Genomic DNA, 14,892 nt, shown 5'->3' on the forward strand with positions numbered 1-14,892 from the left:
TTTAAAATTGGATTAAATAAGCATCAAACAGGTTCAGTAATTTTTTTAATTGGAATATTTTAGTGTGATTTCTTGTTCTGGAAAAGTCATGTAAAAATTTGACATTTCATAAGGATCCCATTTTATTTCTAGTTATTTCAGACTTTAAAATATTATTTAGGTTAGAAATTGTTAGTAGTTTTGTTGTTGTTGTTGTTGTTATTATTATTATTATTTTTATTATTAATTATTAATTTTATTATTATTTTGGTTGTTATGCTTTCATTATCTTAATTCTTCTCCAGTAAATCACACAAAGAAAGAAAAACAGGAAAAGTGACGTGGCATTGAAGTCAAGCATTTAGAAAAACACTGCTTTAGATCTTCAGATAGAAAGTGCAGATATATGGCCATACATTGTAACCATTTGATATGGGCTGTGTGTAATACTGAAGCTAAATTGGTAAGTATATGGATTTTTTTTTTTGTCCATTCATGTTAAAAACAATAATTAGCTTTTAGATTTCTTGTGCTTCCTTTCAGTTTAATTATCACTGTACATTTTTGGGATTTCTGAACTTACAGAGCACTGCTAAAATGTTGTGGCAATTTTTTTTTCAAGTGTTTCCTAAGCCTTTCTGTGTAGGAGGAACAGTGTCATTTAAATTGGCCAGCAGGAAATGCCATGCTGCAGATAGGTCATCCCAAAGGCCTCGTTCTTCTATTTCTTACTCTGTTTATGTGTGGCTGGTCAGCAGCAGCACATACTGTTCAGATTTTAGCAAAGCCAGCCTGTATGTCTGTCATAAGCATCCATTCCCTAACACTTCTACAGGCCCCTATCTCTTGCACAGACGTGAACATGAGCCACATGTATTACTTTTCATAGTCAAATAAACATTTTATGCAATCGCTTATGTGGTATTCTAAACCTTCAAATGCACTACATTGTGCCAACACAGGACAGCTGTGTTTATTTTTAATTTGACGGCACCCTGCGCACTTTGAACCCTCTTAAACACCTAGAAACCCTCTCAAATACCTAAAAACCTCTTCTTCCATTTATAGCTTAAAATTTAACCCTCGCCAGCTCACAGAAGATGCTCAGTGTCTTTTAGATCTGACTAAACTGTTGTTGTCTGATCTGCTTTAAATCCCTGTGTCTCTGTAGTGTGCAGGGTTCCCACACTCATGGAAAACCTGGAATTATCAGGGAATTTCCATTTCCAGTCTTGAAAAGGTCTCAGGAATTAATTATATTTTATGAAATCACTTTAGAAATGTATATAACAGCACATTTTTAAATACAGCAAGGGATCATTTGACTATTAAAGCCGTCATGAATTGAAGTGCAACGTTAGGATGAAGAATGTCAATTTGTGATATATTTAGATCTGCATAAGTTTCTTTAAAAAATGCATAAAATGTTGAATCTAAAGCCCTGATTATTGTATTATAATGCATTATAAATGCATTAGCCAATTAAAGGCAATCAAAGCACTTTACTTGCATGAAGGATCAGTATAAGCTGCAAACATGTAATCGGAGTATCCCTACACTGTAAAAAAATATCCGTAAATTAGCAGTTTTTCATATTTTGTAAATCATGTTCTTATTTTTACAGTTTTCCCTGTCTATTTATGCTTTTAAATTGCAATATAGGTACTTGATCTTTCTTCCAACATCAAAAGTGTGCGGTGGCTGAGAGAGCTTAACGTGCTGCAATTTAAGAAAACGCATACAATTACAAAAAACAGCAGCATATTAAGAAAAGATCTTTATCTGGTTCATAGTACATGTGCTGCAAATCCTCACAACGTGAACACATTTTTAAAAAACACGCTGCATTTTCCTACATCGCTAATGAATTTATAAAATGCGCATTTTTTCACAACGCAAATAATTTATGAAAACGTGCTGCATTTTCTCACATTACTTTTAAATAGCATGGGGCACAACAGAAATGTTTCAAGAGGACCCTAAAACGTGACAGACTCGGCTATTTAGGTAATGGTTATTTGGGAAAAAAAATACAAAAGATACGGGAATCGAGATGTTAAAATAAATAAACAAAAAAACTCGCCTTTCAAAGATCTGCTACAACTTATTTTCCATTTCACATTTTCATTGTGTTCAATGTTTTTGAAAGTGTTGTAAGAAAATGCAGCACATTTTCGTAAATTGTTTGCGTTGTGGGAAAATGCAGTGTGTTTTTAATGTGTATGGATTTGCAGCATGTGTCCTGTCAAACGGATGAAGATCTTCTCTTAATTTGCTGGCGTTTTTTGTAATTGCATGTGTTTTTCTAAATTGCAGCACGTTAAGCTCTCGGCCACCATAAAATTTACTTTTATTAACATTTTTAATAGTTTAAATTTATATTTTGTCTGGGTTGATTTGTTATTGGCCTGTTGTTTTACAGACATATATAGACAAAGATTATTTTTATGCATTGTTATTTCAAACTAATAAATGGTGATGAAAGTCACTTTCTAAAGTTATTAACATTTTTAATAGTTCAAATTGATATATTGTCTGTGTTGGTTTGTTGGAATGTTATTTTACTGAAATTATTTAGACAAAAATAATTTTTTTATGTATTATATTATTAAATTGCAGCACGTTAAGCTCTTTCAGCCACAATAAAAGTCACTTTTATTAACATTTTAACAGTTTAAATGATACATTGTCTGGGTTGGTTTGTTGTCTGTTACTTTACAGACATGTACAGTATAGACAAATATTATTTCTTAAGCATTATATTATTTCAAACTAATAATAAAAATCACTTTGTTAAACTAATCAAAGTTGACTGAGCAAATCCCATTATGCTCCGTAAATAAACAAAAAACACAAAATACTGAAACTGTTAATTAACAGATATGTTTTACAGTGTAGCTAAAACATTTAATAAGGTCAGTGTTAAGCACACAGGATAGAAAGTCATAAGTAAAGGTATGCTTGGGAAATGATTGTGTCAAAATGTGTGAAAGTGATTCTTTCATATCAGCTGCTCATGTTCAGACTTGTTGGCTTACTTGGCGTGCAATGAAATGCTTTGAAAGACAAGTCTATAATCTGGAGCATTTATGAATCCTGTTTGCATCTGTTGTCATTTCCATTCAATTGACTTCACTATAGCAGCTTAAATAGGTGAGTGAATTTAAGTCTATTATATGTATAGTCATATTTGATGTCTTTTTTTTTTTGTTTGTGTTCAATCCCCCCACCCCACATTGCTCCAAGCATGGCTGCCAGTGTTTGGTCCACAGGGACGAGGGTGATTTAGCTGGACCCAGACATCCTATTGGAGTCTATTTATAATGCGGGTTTGTTGCGAGGCATGGTGCTGTATGCCTGTAAGTACTCTATGTTCCACATTCTGAGTTTATTTAATTTCATATTTTTTGCCCCCCCTTTAGGCTAATCAAAAGCCAATGTGCCAGTGTACATACTGTGGGTTTATTCTGCAAAACCCTGGAACATTTTTCCATGATGCTGCAAATCCAATTTTAGCTCTCCATCTCTTTCTTCTTTCCATCTGTGCCCAAGTCGTTTAGAAGCATTACAATCTGATCTCTCTCAGTGACATCTTTTCATGCAGTGTGCTCCTCGTCCACCATCTAAAGCATCACAGTCACCACTGAAGCATTTCACGTCCTTGTGTTGGCTTTTCTCTTGGGCCTCTATATGACTCATCCACAGGCTTTCATCCCTATTAAAAATACTTCATAATACTCATGCTGGTATTGTGACTAGGTGCTGAGGTCACGAATTTGGACCGGGGTTTGGCTGGAATGTGTCCAGCTAAAGGACTGTGAGTCATTAGCCCAGGAAATCCTGCATCTGTGTCTGTCTGTGTTTACATGCATTTTGTCAAAGTGCCTAGACCACATCTTCGGAAATTCTTAATATTCTGGAAAGACTTTGCAGGTTATCTAAAGCAGTCGTTCACTAAAATACCATTTTGTTTTTGAATCAATTAACAACACACTCACTATTTTTCATGGTTTTGTTTTATTCACAAAAACACAGGAAGAAATTAATATTAACTTTTGCATAAACCAGTGGTTCCCAACCTTTTTTTGCCTGAGACCCCTTTTTTCCCCTGGGAAATATTGTAAGACCCCCTCCACATTGAATGATATTATTGCTCATATAAGTTTGCAGTAATGATGTCAAAAAATGTTGTTTTCCAACAAACAGTATGCTTATTACTATATCTAGATATGTTGATGCACTAATAATAGCCTAATGTAAAGTATAAAAGCATAACATCATTAGGGCCGTTTGTAACAAAAATATCGATATTCACACTGGTGAATAAGAGAAAAAGTTATAAAGTCTATTACAATTTAACACTTGCATGTTAATTGTTATATGCTTTATCAATCAGTGTGAGGATTGCTGCGAGGAAAATCAGTGAGACTGTCTTTTTTTTTTTTGGAGGACTGATTACAAATTTGTCCTTTTTTGGTCAGCTAGGTAACAAAATGAACAAGGCAACATCAATGTTCTCTTAATTGTCCACTGCTAAGAATTTTTTTTTTAAATTAGACACAGCGTCTCGTGTTTTTAGAAGCAAACCTGCGTTCTGTGTCAATGAGTCCTAAGAGAGAAGTTATATTGCACGATGCTTAAATGTGCATTAAAAGCTTACATTCAGCAGTCTAAATGTGTTTGCTGCCTTGTTAATAACATGTCGCAAATTTCAAAATATATACAATAAAGTAATGAAATATACCTTTTAAACAGGCCTTATGCCTCTAAAAAATGTGATATCATGGAAAAACTGTATTGTTGGTATCTCACTAGGAAATTTTCTGGCCAATCAAACACTGCTGGGAGTGTGCATGTAGTGATGGGTTGCTCTTGAACAATTTGTTCATTTTTAAATAATCCTTTTTGTGACTCGAGAATGATGAGTCCTCTCAGGGTGTGATTCGTTCATTCGTGCATGCGCACATTTGTGCAGGTGGAGGAGTAGATTAGTTCCTTTTTTGAGTCCTCTATCGGGATTGAGTCGTTCGTCCATCACGTGAAAGACAGAAGCCGAGTCATCTCTCTTTACATGCTGTCATGGGATGAACGAACAACATAAAATCCAGAAGACTCGAAAGGGTAACTAATCATGGCTCCTTTCGGCTCAGACTGTGTGCTTTGGTTAACATATGAGATATGGGACTGTCAGTGTGACATGAAGAACCACTCAAATTTAAAGACCTGTCAGAAGAGGTGAGCTGACATAATTCTAAACAAATCAACGTTAGAGCTGGTTGTAGATGAGTTTGGAAGCAGCTCGTAACATTTTAATAATATTTTGACTAATTGAACAACATGACTTGAAAAAAGATTCGTTCATCTCAATGAACGAGACTCAAAGGTCCGACTCAGTAAAATGATCCGAACTTCCCATAACTACAGTTTAACAGTCTGTGTTTTATTCCGATTGGTCTGATTTATGCTAACTCTTATTCATTTCTGCTTTCATATCATTATTAAATACTATGCTGGGCATCACAGTGGTCCAGTGGGTAGCACGATCGCCTCACAGCAAGAAGGTCGCTGGTTCGAGCCCCGGCTGGGTCAGTTGGCATTTCTTTATGGAGTTTGCATGTTCTTACCGTGTTTGCGTGGGTTTCCTCCAGGTGCTCCGGTTTCCCCTTACAGTCCAAATGTGGTACAGGTGAAGTAAATAAGTAAAATTGTCTGTAGTGTATGTGTGTGAATGCAACAGTGGATGGGGGTTTCCTAGTGTTGGGTTGTGGCTGAAAGGTCATTCGCTGTGTTAAACATATGCTGGATAAGTTGGTGATTCATTCCACTGTGGCGACCCCAGGTTAATAAAGGGACTAAGCCGAAAAGAAAATGAATGAAATGCTATGCCTATTTTACTTCTATGGCACCTGTAAAAGGTGTTCGTAAGAAACCTATTTTCTTTCCATTAGCTTAGTATAGCTAGCATACGCAAAATACCCAAGGCAGTGTGCTAGATTCATGCCAAAAGCTGAAGTGAATTTGAATAAAATGATGATGATTTCATTCTACATTTACTGTTAATATTGATGTAGAATGTGTTGCTTTTATGCAAGAAATAAAGCCTGCAAAAGTGACCATTAAACAAATCTTGCCAAACAGAAAAAGCAATCACTCTTGAAAGGTTCTCAAAACAGTATTATGAAACGGTGCTAAAGCTTATCTTCAGCCTGTGTAATGATGCTTGTATCTCTTCTTCCCCACTATCACTTTGTGTGAGGTGTCTGGCACACTTGGATGTTGTTACTAGATCAGTAATAGGGTCAGTCCTTATCATCACTTATTGGCAGCAGTGTCAGAATTATTTCATGATGTGGTGCTCTATGCATTATCAACTGCCCTCTCACCAAATAAGATCTGTAAATAGGGTTTTCCTTGACACACAGAAATGATTAGTCCCAAGACTAGCCCTCCATAAACTGTATGTTAGTTAGTAGTTACACCTAGTACTTGTGTGTTTTTATGTCTGTTCACACACGGCATTAATTTGAAGTCATTAGTTGCTGTGTTGCTAATGCCTCATCCAGTGGATTTAGGGGCATGTACTGTATGTTGTTAGTCTAAATAAGAGGCCAAGATCCCTAGTGCAATAAGTGGGTTTTGCAGTCACACAAAGCTTTGCATGATAAAGATCTGTTCATGTGAACTTAAGTGGACACAGACACCCAACAACAGCACTGCTCTCTGGCTGCTGGACAAAGATATCAGTGCGCAAAATACTTTTAATGGTGCTCTAAGCTTAGCACACGATGTTGATAATGTGACCGAAGAAAAAGTTGAGAAAGAGGCTATCATTTAACTCTTCACATACAATCAGTATTGTTTAGTGATTGTGATGGTTAACTTTTAGTCAACTTCATCTAAAAACATGTTATTTTTGCCCTGTGAGTTTATGTAGATTGTCCCTTTGCAAATGTCTATCATTGAAATAAGCATATATTTGTTTTGTTGTGTGTGCGCGCATGATTGTGTCATTTACTGTTAGTGATGTCTTGAACATGGTCTTCTAGATTCTGGGAATAATTTAGATTACTCATTTTGGCAGCGAACTCTATGCGTTCTTTCTGTTGATGCCAATCAGAAAAGAGAGTTGCTTTTTCTAATGTCCCCTTTTAAGGCTGTACTGGATCTGTCTTTAAATGTACTTCAATCAGGTAACCAAAAACAGAATCAGTCCTATTAAATGTCTAACCTTCGACCTTTTGTTTTGGCACTGCTAAAAGAGATTGCAGTTCTCAGCTAACAGGCTCATTAAAGTCTCCACAGGAAATCTGTACCTCTGTCTTATTAGTGACTGTGCCTGTGTTCAACTCTTATGTTCAAATAGTCATGGAGCAGTGAGAGTTTTATTAGTTGACATGCAGTTAGGGTTGCATTTTGACATGTTTTTAAGTCTGAAGCATGTTTTTGCTCTCTGATTACAATTTATGCTCATCTCACAAGTTCTTTCAGTTGTTTTTCTCTGCTTTGTATTTGGTCTCCAAGGTAATTACAGACGTTCAGACACCCTTTTAATATTTAGTATATTATTTTTATTACTTGTTTTCATTTAGGTGTATTTTAAGTTCTCAGTTTCAATTTGCACCATATGAAGTGTAATAGTGACGCAGCTTCTGGCTGTTGTTAAAGAAAAGAAAACAAAGATATGGATCAAGAACATCAAAGAACTTTGTAAGATGGCAAAAAAATAAATATATGTGAAAGGATGAACTTTTTGGAGAGAAAAGCTGCAGACACCGGATGAGGTTGACACTTTCTTGTACATGTGTCGAGTGCCTGTGTATCTGCATGTTCAACTTTGGGCCTAACCTTTGACCTGCCCTAAGGTGAGAGCTTTAATCAGATGTTCAGGTTTAGTTTACAGCTTCAGTCGTGTTTAAACCTGACCTTCACGAAAACCTACAGTGAATATTTAGGATCTTTTGTGCCTGTTGCTTTAAATAATATCCTGTTTGTATGCCTACATCACTTTCTATTCTTACCTACTTATGGAATAGAGCAGAATAAAGAACCACTCCTCACAGCATATCAGCTTTCAGATGAACAGGCCTTGAGAAAACACACAAATGGGGGTTAACTGAGGCACAAGTTTATTTCCATAGTCTTGCCAGACTGCCACTGAGAATAACACTGTGTTTGGCAAAAAGAGCTGAAGCAGTTAACTTCATTCAGCAGCAACCTGTAGAGAATACTCATTAGACTTTTCAGATATTTGAGTTTGATCTGTTTGTTTGTGTGCTATCAAACTAACAAGTGCGTAATCTGAATTTAAATGGTAACTGGTGTTGGAAAATTAGAATGCCAGCTGGGGGAACCAAATTAGCTCCTACTGTACTTCAGGGCAGGTTCTAATACAGCACAGTATACTACATAGAGATGTACATTTAAGGTGTGTGCTGTAATGGGGCATGGGCCGGTATAAGATTCTAACGGTATGATAACCTTGGATGAAAAATTTTCCTGGTACAGTGATTACTGCGCTAAAATATATTCTTTTTAAATGTCTGGGTACAAAGCAATATCCTCTGAAGAAAATTTACTCAGTTTAGACAGTATTTAGTCTCTCTCTAAACTGAGTAAAAGTTTCTCTGTTAAACAGAAATTGGAGATAAAAAAGGGGGAGCTAAAATTCTGGGGGCTAATAATTCTGACTTTAACTGTACATATTTTGTCAGCATCTGTACTGTAATTTGAAAACGCTTTCATGTAAGAAGCCCCTGAGAAAGATGAAGAGATGATTTATCCAAATTAAAAATTACTCACTATTATCTTGCCTCTTGTTCCGAACCTGTTTTTTTCTTCTGTTGAACACAATAGAAGATATTTTGAAGAAAGCTGAAAACCTGTAACCATTGACTTCCATAGTATTTGTTTTTCCCAATATGGATGTCAGTTTTTACAGGTTCCAGCTTTCTTTAAAATGTCTAAATTTGTGTTCAACAGAAGAAAGAAACTCCAAAAAGGTTTGGAACCACTTGAAGGTTTTTTTTTTCTTCACTTCGTCAGTTGGTGAAGTTTTTTTTTTTTTCCTCGCCACTGGCTTGCTTGTTTTGGGACTCGTTGAGCTGTGCATCGATGGATTTGCTCTTCTGTGTTTGGACTTTCAGCAGTGAAATTTAATCCACACTGAACTGTGAAAATTGGACTTTACTAGACCTTCTATGTTAAGCAGCTTTGACACAATCTACATTGTAAAAGTGCTATATAAATAAACATGAATTGAATTAAGTTGAAGGTGAGTAAAGAGTGAGCAATTTTCATTTTTGGCTGAACTATCTAATTAATGATAGCGCCAATGATCTGTTTTTGTTTTTTTCCCATTGTTTTTTTGTACAAAACCTCAATGTAACAAAAAAATTTAGTCCTCCTTTTTGCTGTTTCAATTGCATTACTTGCGTGCCTAAACTGTACATGTATGTGTTTGTTTGAACAAAAAATACAGTAAAATTGTGAAATATGACATGATGCTACCAAATCATGATTCATAATATATGGACTTTTTTTATGAGAATTTCTGAAAAACAGCTAGAACATGCAGCTTTAGCAATTCCAGTGTCATGTCGACAGTGTGATTGTTGACCTGTTACTGCCATTGTCTTTGCAAATATCTATGGTGCTGTGTGTTTTCAACTGTTGTGCTGTCTGTTACTCTCTTCCCATGTGTCAGCCTTCCCACATTTCCGTTTCCTGCCCATAATGTCTTCCTGTGCTGGAGCTTTCCTACAAAAGACTTGACTCCATTTGCACCCATTGTCAGGACTGAATATTACAGCCTATCTGATGGAATTCAACTGAAAGTGTTGGTCTCAATACTTTTACTCTGGGCAGTTGTAGAGGCTGATGTTTTCTTAAAAGGGATTGTGTTAAATGGCTATTATCCTGATTTGTTGGACAGTATAGGTATACCGTCTAGCCATCTAGCCTTGGAAACTGGAACAATGAATTCAGAGAAGTAATTCCATGCAAATGTGAACCTTGCCATGAAAATTCTAAAGTTTTCACCAAAATAGTAAAAAAATACTAGAGTACTTTAAAAATACTCAAATATCTCTGTCAATGTTTTCAAACAATTATATTTGGTTTACCAAAGTCACACAAGTGGCACTTTTACATTACATTCATAATAAAGCTTTCCTCATAAACCAAAAAATGTGAAGTAAAATAAATATATTTTGTTCTATGTATAATGAGCAAACTCTTTTCGATTATCATTCTTTTGGGTTGTGTAGTTTAAAAGAAGTATGTTGTTCACTGTAAAGTCACAAACCTTTTTGTACTCCTTCATAAAGCATGTTTAATTTCCTCATTTAAAATATAAAATGCATTTAATATAAAATATAAACAAATGTTTCAAAATAATGTTAACTTGTACTTTCTGAATTTATGTTTTAAGTTTTTACTGCAAATGGCACATCCACAAAGTTGGAATTGCTCAGAAACCGAGTGAAAGGTCATGTGTGAATAATCTCATTTTGAGGGTGATATAAAGAATGTGCCAAGTCACGGTTCCTCTCAAGGATTCTGTCTCCTCTGTCATATTTGCTTTTGTCACTAACTTACCTCAGATAAACCTGCAATGATCCTTTCCTTCACATTGAACCACTTCTTTATAAATTACGCAACTATTTCAACCATTTCAATTACTCAGCTAAAAGTTTTTAAACAATTTTATTTAGAGTGTTTATTGTCAAAATGTAAGTGTAAGTAAAGTCACCACAAATTTATCATGTGTTTTTTGGGCTTTCCACAGTGGCGTTTCATGACGGTCTAATTGGATAAACAATAACTGTTGTTGTATGACTGGGCATTCCATTGTATGAGGTTATATGAGGTCAGGAAAAGCAGAAGTAGCAAAAAATACAGTGCCTGACATAAATGAGTACACCCCTTACAAATCTGTTTTTTACAGGAATACTTTCTATACCAGTGTTTCTCAATCACGGTCCTGGAGGACCACCAGCTCTACACATTATCCATGTCTCCTTAACCAAACACACCAGCATAAGATCATCAGCTCATTAGCTGAGACCGAAAGACCTGTAATGGGTGTGACAGACAAAGGAGACATCCAAAACATGCAGTGTTGGTGGTCTTCCAGGAACGTGGTTGAAAAACACTGTTCTTTACTTTACTTTAGATTAGTCTGTACCAAAGCCTACACTGGAACTAGTCTAGCAGAAAAACTTGAGATCATAGTGCAAAAGTTAGTATGCCCAAATTAATATGTTAGAGAGAAGTATTAAATCAAATTTTATTAATGAGGAAAAATCAAGAGAACCACACAAAATATTTAATTCAGGTGAAATTTTGTTATTTTTAAATGATGTTTTTGCAATAATGTATTTGAATTTAAGTGTATTATCTTTATAATTGTAAGAAAATGTTAAGTGACCACATTCTTATATTAATGAATAGAACTGTTTAATAAAACAGATTGGGTTGAGTGCATCAAAATGTGATGTGTGTAGTATTCACTGAGAAATGAATAAAAAATTATAGATTTTTTTTAAAAGGTGTGTACTTATTTATTTTGTGCACCGTATATGACAAATATGTCTGTCAGTTTGTTTGTTTGATTGACTGCTGAGTAATTGCCAGTGATCAAACTTATTTCATATTCCATTCAGAAGTTATTTATTTATTTATTTAAATTGTTCCTTAAGCGTTTGTATGTTTTAATGCAGACCTTTGGAACGAAGGTCAACCAGGCAGTTGCAATGCCTGTTAAAGGATTAAGATTAATTGTTTACTTTAAGCTCTTTATATGTTGCAGTATTTTTAAAGATTATTTATTCTAGTTCATTTTAGTATATTAGTTCACAATTTGCTATGACAGTAATCTATAATAAAGTATAGACCTAAGAATGTGCAGTCTCTTTAAATAATATATTTGTAACAGGAAATAACAAGGTCTTTGAGCATTTACATCTTAAATAAAATCCCTCTCTCATTTGCCTTCAGTTATTCCCTGTTTTATCAGGGGTCACCACAGCGGAATGAACCTCTTTGTTTTACAAACTGATGCCCTTCTTGTTTACTAAAAGTACAACCCTCTGTGCTGAGAAATACCTACACACTACAGCCAATTTTAGTTTATCCAATTCACCTGTGTCTCTTTGGACTATGAGGGGAGCCGGAGCATCTGGAGGAAACTAACGCAGACACGTGGAGTAAATGTGCATAAAAAGACCTCCAGGTCCAGTCGAACCAATGACCTTCTTGCTGTGAGGCAACTGTGCTAATCACTTAGCCACTAGCTAAAAAATTAAGGTGTGTCTTGCATTTGGAATGTTTCTGCATTTGCTTTTTTGTTTTTTTTTCTTTCTCTTTCTCTTACTGTGGGAACCTACTGAAGCATTCGGTGTCAGTGATGTACAGTTTTAGACTGGGAAGACTGGTTTATGGAACCACATTTGCTGACAGTGAAATTCTTGGCTGATCTATTAGCCTGTATAATAAGAGGTTGAAAATGAAACGATATATGCTTGCAGGCAAAGAATGTGCAAAGTATATGGTATATTTCTTTAAGTGAGGGAATTTTGTTAAGTGTGTGTGAGAAATCTCTATATAAAATCATGCTCTCTCTCTCTCTCTCTCTCTCTCTCTCTCTCTCTCTCTCTCTCTCTCTCTCTCTCTCAAATGCAATATGTGACTGTTTATTTTGTGTAAGCAGATATGCGTTTTGGACCATCTGTAATATGGTTTATTATTATATATTTTTTTTATACTGGCATATGTGTGTGTGTGACGTTATCAGTAATAAGCAGCTGTATGTGGTGGTGGACCACCACGTCATTCTCCATGCTCTGAGACTTTACCAGGGAGCTAAGATGCCTGGCTGAACACATAAATGCACACACACTCAGTCTGTCTGTCTGTACCCCTTTATTTGGCAATCTCTATATTTTTCTTTTACTTTCTCTCCTTTGCATACTTGAGTGTACACACACACATACTGTAAATACACATACACAGGGACAGTAACTACAACAGAACACATCATAGTGACAGACTTTTGGTCTTTTTCGTTGTCAAAGCAGATCCCCAAAACAAAACATCATTAGAAACCTATGCTTTTGCTGAAAGCCAGAAGCTCCTCATCTGACGTGCTTCATTGACGTTATGTCACCATATCCAGTGGCCAGTAAAATTTGATCCTCGTGAGGCATTAACTTGGGCACAAACTGTACAATTATTTACTGTTCATGATCTGTCTGGTTTTGTGAATCCAGATGACCTCTGGGTTCTCTAAAAACTAATGTTCATGCCAGGGTTTACCAGATATCGTGGGAAATACATGTTATATAAATTTGACGCTGATTTGGACAAAATCAGCCATTTAATACCTTTAATGTGTCCAAGACTATGTTTGTTTGAGTCTTGGACCTTTTGAACCAATAGTTGTTATAGTTGTGCGGCATTGGTTAACACTCAAACACTTGTTTACAAATGATGCTGTTCCCAGGCTTCGAGGAGTGACTGTTTATTAAGCATGTCTGCAAATATGCTAAAAAAATTATTGACGTAGATGAGGAATAAACTACAAAAATATACATTGCAAGGGCGGCTTATTGCATGCTAACATGTTACTTAGATTTAAAGAGTCATTTCTGCAGCTAGGTTTCAGTAAATGCTGTTTTTGGACAAACAACTTTTGAGATCAGAAACCATCAGGATGCTTTTATAGTACATTGACCTTTTATATGTCAAAGATTTCATGACCCCTTTAAATGGGTGTTTGTTATTGCATGTTTGAAATAGCTTCTAGTATAAACTGTGTTTGTGCACAGAACTAAAATTTTAACTTAGTGCGAGCTGAACCATGTCACAAAGGAAAATTAGGATTCCTCATGAAGCTGATTGAATGTGGAAAGCACATTCTTTGATTTTATTTATTTACTTTTATTTACAGTTTTGATTCAAAAACTATTGCTCCACATGAATAATAATTAAAAAATACTAATAATTTGTTTTGGGAGTGTAAATGCTTATCAAGGAAATAAAACTCTTTGAAAGCAAAAATTCAGGGAGATTTAATGGTTTTCGTTGATTGCCTTTTTATGGGTCGTGATGACTAACTTTTCATTCCACTGCTTTATAAAGCCATTTATATGACTGGAATGACTGTTTAAAGACAGGCATTTCCTCATTTCCTCCTAAAAAATCCTCAAAATGATGAGCTACAGAGATAAATGTTAAGATCTCCTGCTTAATGGTGCATTGGTAGTTTTTTTTTTTCCAGACCACACTTGTACCAGTAAGATCTAGCCACAGTTAAAGTCAGAATTATTAGCCCCCCCTGTTTATTTGTTTCCCCAATTTCTGTTTAATGGAGAGAAGATTATTTCAACAGATTTCTAAGCATAAGTTTTAATAACTCATTTCTAATAACTGATTTATTTTATCTTTACTATGATGACAGTAATTGATATTTGACTAGATATTTTTCAAGACACTTCTATACAGCTTAAAGTGACATTTAAAGGCTTAACTAGCTTAATTAGGTTAACTAGGCAGGTTAGGATAATTAGGCAAGTTATTGTATAACGATGGTTTGTTCTGTAGACTATCGAAAAAATATATAACTTAAAGGGGCTAATAATTTTGACCACAAAATGTTTTTTGAAAATTAAAAACTGCTTTTATTCTAGCCAAAAAAACTAATTAGACTTTCTCCAGAAGAAATAATATTATCAGACATACTGTGAAAATTTCCTTGCTCTGTTAAACATAATTTAGCAAATATTTAAAAAAGAAAAAAAAATTCAAAGGGGGTTTAATAATTCTGATTTCAACTGTATATCTGTGTGAGTAAATGAGTTGCGGACACTGAATCACAGATGGTGACACCTCGGGCATACTGGAAACTTTAAACTC

The 14,892-nt window shown here is 35.1% G+C and overlaps 1 protein-coding gene across 6 annotated transcripts in view; it reads left to right on the top strand.

Moving 5' to 3' along the window:
* fhod1 (formin homology 2 domain containing 1) overlaps window positions 1-14,892 on the top strand; it is a 78,561-nt gene that overhangs the window by 16,268 nt on the left and 47,401 nt on the right. The gene's annotated exons all lie outside the window — the stretch shown is intronic.

Source organism: Danio aesculapii, chromosome 7 (assembly GCF_903798145.1).
Source record: "Danio aesculapii chromosome 7, fDanAes4.1, whole genome shotgun sequence".
Lineage (NCBI taxonomy): Eukaryota > Metazoa > Chordata > Actinopteri > Cypriniformes > Danionidae > Danio > Danio aesculapii.